The sequence below is a fragment of the Leucoraja erinacea genome, chromosome 11, assembly GCF_028641065.1.
Source record: "Leucoraja erinacea ecotype New England chromosome 11, Leri_hhj_1, whole genome shotgun sequence".
NCBI lineage: Eukaryota > Metazoa > Chordata > Chondrichthyes > Rajiformes > Rajidae > Leucoraja > Leucoraja erinaceus.
Window position 1 is genome coordinate 11,929,006 of NC_073387.1, and position 5,268 is coordinate 11,934,273.

Here is a 5,268-nt window from a genome sequence, read left to right on the forward strand (position 1 = left end):
TCATGGCGGAGGAAACCGTTATATAATTCTGTGCATTACAGTGGCGCAGCGGTACAGTTACTGCCTCACCGCCAGAGACCCGGGTTCGATCCTGATTACGGGTGCTGTCTGCGGAGTTTGCACGTTCTCCCCTTGACCTGCGTGGGTTTTTACTTCGGGTTCTCCGGTTTCCTCCAACATTTCAAAGACGTTCAGGGTTGTAGATTAATCGGCCTCCGCCAAATTGTTAAATTTTCCCTAATGTTCTTAGGATTGTGCTAGTGTACGTACGGGGTGATCGCTGGTCGGCGCGGACTCCGCGGGCTGAAAGACCTGTTTCTGCGCTGCATCTCTAAACTAAACTAAACCAAGAAGGGTCTTGACCCAAAACATCCCTCCAGCACATTCTCTCTGTCTCTCTGTCTGAAATACTGAATCTTGCCCTGGCATATATGTATATGTATATATGTATCAAGTTTGTATGTTTATACTATTCTTATAACAAATGTAAAGCACTTTGGCCAACGAGAGTTGTTTTTTAAATGTGACTTGACTTGACTCAACCCTAAATGTCACCCAGCACATTGTCTCTCTCTGTCCACAATGTGCCATAGTCTTACAGCATGGAAACAGGCCCTTCATCCCAACATGCCCATACAAATCACGATGCCCCATCTATACTATTCTCATTTATCTGCATTTGACCCATATCCCTTTAAACCTTGTGTGTGCCAGTGTGGGTGAGTAAGGGTGTGTCTGTAAGGGTGTGTTTGTAAGGGTGTGTGTTAGATTGTGTGTAAGGATGTGTGTGTATGGGTGAGATTGTGTGTGTGATTGTGTGTGTGTGTGTGTGCCAGTGTGGGTGTGTGTGTGTGTGTGTAAGGGTGTGTGTGTGTAAGGGTGTGTGTGTGTAAGGGTGTGTGTGAGGGAGTGTGTGTGTGTGTAAGGGTGTGTGTGTGTGTAAGGGTGTGTGTGTAAGGGTGTGTGTAAGGGGGTGTGTGTGTGTAAGGCTGTGTGTGTGTCTAAGTGTGTGTGTGTGTGTGTGTGTGTGTAAGGGTGTGTGTGTGTAAGGGTGCGTGTGTGTGTGTGTGTGTGTTTGTGTAAGGGTGCAATTGCTCTGGAGACGATCCAGGGGCGATTTATGAATATATTGGCCGGGCTGGAATTTTTTTTCACTTTGAAGAAAGATTTGATAACTGGGATTGTATTCTCTGCAGCAACAGAGGTGAAGAAACTACTTAGTTGAGGTGAATAATATTATGAAAATAGGACCTGTTTTGCTTAACAAAGAGTGTAAGACACTAAAAGCTGGAATAACTCAGCAGGCAGGCAGCACCTCTGCAGAGAAAGAATAGGTGATGGTTCGGGTTGAGACCTTCAGACTGAAGAGGCTGAAAACCAGCCATGAAACACAATGACTGGAGATGTGTGTTGTCCAATTAAGGGCAGAAATCAGAATTGTGTGTTCATCTTTATTGACGTGACACCATAAAAAATATATAACAGAAAAAAATAATTTAATGAGGTGGCACAGTGGTGCAGCAGTAGAGTTGCTGCCTTACAGCACCACAGACCCAGATTTGAAGGTTACACAGAAAGGCTGGAGAAACTCAGCGGGTGCAGCAGCATCTATGGAGCGAAGGAAATAGGCAACGTTTCGGGCCGAAACCCTTCTTCAGACTGATCGGGGGTGGGGGTGGGTGGGGACAAGAAAGGGAAAAGGAGGAGTAGCCAGAAGGCTGGAGGGTGAGGAGACAGCAGGGGAGCTGAGGAAGGGGAGGAGACAGCAAGGACTAACAAAATTGGGAGAATTCGATGTTCGTGCCCCCGGGGTGCAGACTCCCCAAACGGAATATGAGGTGCTGTTCCTCCAATTTCCGGTGCTGCTCGCTGTGGCCATGGAGGAGACCCAGGACAGAGAGGTCGGAGGCGGAGTGGGAGGGGGAGTTGAAGTGCTGAGCCACCGGGAGGTCAGCTTGGTTATTGCGGACCGAGCGGAGGTGTTCGGCGAAACGATCGCCCAACCTCCGCTTGGTCTCACCGATATAGATCTGCTGACATCTAGAGCAGCGGACACAATAGATGAGGTTGGAAGAGATGCAGGTAAACCTCTGTCGCACCTGGAACGATTGCTTGGGTCCTTGAACGGAGTCGGGGGGGGAGGTAAAGGGACAAGTGTTGCATCTCTTGCGGTTGCAAGGGAAAGTGCCCGGGGAGGGGGTGGACCGAGAGGGAAGGGAAGAATTGACAAGGGAGTTATGGAGGGAGCGGTCTTTGCGGAAGGCAGATATGGGGGGAGATGGGAAGATGTGGCGAGTAGTGGGGTCACGTTGGAGGTGGCGAAACTGACGGAGGATTATTTTTTGTATGTGACGGCTGGTGGGGTGAAAGGTGAGGACTAGGGGGACTCGGCCCTTGTTGCGAGTGCGGGGATGGGGAGAGAGAGCAGTGTTGCGGGGTATGGAAGAGACCCTGGTGCGAGCCTCATTTATGGTGGAGGAGGGGAACCCCCGTTCCCTGAATAGTGAGGACATTTCAGATGTCCTGGTGTGGAACGCCTCATCCGTGGAGCAGATGCGGCGTAGACGGAGGAATTGGGAGTAGGGGATGGAGTCCTTACAGGAAGCAGGGTGGGAAGAAGTGCAGTCCAGATAGCCATGGGAGTCAGTGGGTTTATAGTGTATGTCGGTTAGAAGTCTATCACCTGCAATGGAGATAGTGAGGTCAAGGAATGGTAGGGAAGTGTCGGAAATGGTCCAGGTGTATTTGAGTGCCGGATGGAAATTAGTGGTGAAGTGGATGAAGTCAGTCAGTTGTGTGCGGGTGCAGGAGGTGGCACCAAAGCAGTCGTCGATGTAGCGGAGGTAGAGGTCGGGGATGGGGCCCTGGTATGTATTGAACAAGGATTGCTCGACGTAACCTACAAATAGGCAGGCATAGCTGGGGCCCATGCGTGTGCCCATAGCTACGCCTTGTATTTGGAGGAAGTGGGAGGAGTCGAACGTGAAGTTATTGAGGGTAAGGACCAGCTCCGCTAGGCGGAGGAGAGTGTCAGTGGCTGGGTATGGGTTGCTTCTCTGGTCGAGGAAGAACCGGAGGGCTGTGAGACCATCGTGGTGGGGGATGGAGGTGTATAGTGATTGGACGTCCATGGTGAAGATGAGGGGGTGAGGGCCTAGAGGATTGAATGCGCGAAGACGACGGAGAGTGTCTGAGGTGTCTTGAACATAGGTAGGGAGGGATTTAACCAAGGGTGATAGGATGGAGTCAAGGTATTTGGAAATGAGTTCGGTGGGGCACGAACAGGCGGAGACAATGGGTCTTCCGGGACAATCAGGTTTGTGGATTTTAGGGAGAAGGTAAAATCGGGCTGTGCGGGGCTGGGGAACGATGAGGTTGGAGGCTCGGTCGGGTAGGGCATTGGAGTGGATGAAGTTGGTGATGGTGCTGGAGATGGTGGCCTGGTGCTCGTCAGTGGGGTCATGGTCCAGGGGTAAGTAGGAGGAGGTGTCCGATAGTTGGCGCGTGGCCTCAGCTTTGTAGAGATCGGCGCGCCAGACTACCACGGCACCTCCCTTGTCAGCGGGTTTGATAACCAAATCTGGGTTGTTGCGGAGTGAGTCGATGGCAGAACGTTCCTGTGGTGAGAGATTGGAGTGAGACAGGGGAGTGGAGAAGTTGAGGCGGTTGATGTCGCGACGGCAGTTATTGATAAAAAGTTCTAAAGCCGAAAATTGGCCACGAGGGGGGGTTCCACGAGGAGGGGGTGCGTCGGAGACGGGAAAAAGGGGTCATCAGTGGGGGCGAGAGGACTCCTTCCCATGGAAGTACGCTGTGGGGGGGAGGCGACGGTAGAAGCGCTCCAAGTCGTGGTGGGCGCGGAATTCATTGAGGTGGGGACGGAGGGGGACAAAGGTAAGACCTCTGTTGAGGGATGGACCGTTCGGTGTTGGAGAGGGGGAGGTCGGGGGGGACGGGGGGGGGATGGTGAACACTCGACAGGGATGGGGGTTGGGGCCGGAGGAAGGCAGGTGGGGACGAGGCGATGTGTGGTGGGGTGGTGGTGGGTGGTCAGGGGGGGGGGGGTGAGAGGGCTGTGGTGTGGGTGGGGAAGAGCAGGAGCCACACAGTTAGAGGGGGTGGGGGGGGGAGGAGACTTACAGTTAGAGGGGGTGGGGGGGAGGAGACTCAGTCGAACTGCCACTGAGGTAGACCAGGCTGGGTCGACTGGCACTAGGACCCAGTGGAGTCAAACCCAGGAGAGTGGGAGTAAGCAGCGTGAGGGCTTCAGGCCCAGTGGAGAGTCCAGGCTCCAGGTAAGGCGACGGCTGTGGGTTGCTGGAGGGAGGTGGAGTGGCGCGGGCCAGCGGACCCGATGGTGGTAGTCCAGTGGCGCGGGTCAGCGGACCCGATGGTAAGAGTCCGGTGGCGCGGGTCAGCGGACCCGATGTTCGGCGTCGATGGTCGGTTGAGTCGGGGTCCGTGGGCGATGTGTGGGAGGTCCCGGTGGGCGGATGGTCGGCGCGGCGGCAAGGCTCGGCCAGCCCGAGAACGCGACGAGATGAGCGGGTTGCGGTGCAGCGGCCATGCTGGGAAAGCCCCGGTCCCGCGGTGATGCCCGGTAGGTCGGGGTCGGGTCCGGCGGCGATGCCCGGTAGGTCCGGTCCGGCGGCGTTATTGGGGAGGCCCGGTGAGACGGCGACGTAGGGTCGGCCCGGTGCGGCGATGAGGCTGGGTTGTCCCAGAGAGCGGCGAGGGTCGGAGGAATCGGCGGGGAGAAGAAAGTCCGAGTTACTGTAGCGGCGAGGCTGGGCGTCATCGGTGGGCAGGTGAGGGTCGGCGGCGGCGGCATCAACGTGGAGGTCGGTGAAGGCAGCGTCCTGGTTAGTGTTGAAGGCGCTCCTCGTGGCCAAGATGGCGTCGCGGGACTCGGGCAGGCGATGCAGGGCAGAGTTGGGGCCCGGAGTCTGCGGGTGTTGCGGGGCGTCGGGAGCGGCCTGGAGGCGGGATAATTTGAGGTCCTTGGTGCAGTTCAGATGGGCCAGGAATTGTTGATTGAAGCGGTGGATCTTCCGGCGGATAAAATATAATTGGGGTCCGTTGCAGGTCTGGGTTAGTGAGGCAGATTTGATCCTGACTAGGGGTGCTGTCTGTACAGTGTTTGTACATTCTCCTTATGACCACATGGTTTTGTCTGGATATTCCGGTTTCTCCCACATCCGAAAGAAGTGCAGGTTTGTAGGTTAATTGGCTTCTGTAAATGTCCCTGGCGTGTAGAATACAACTGGT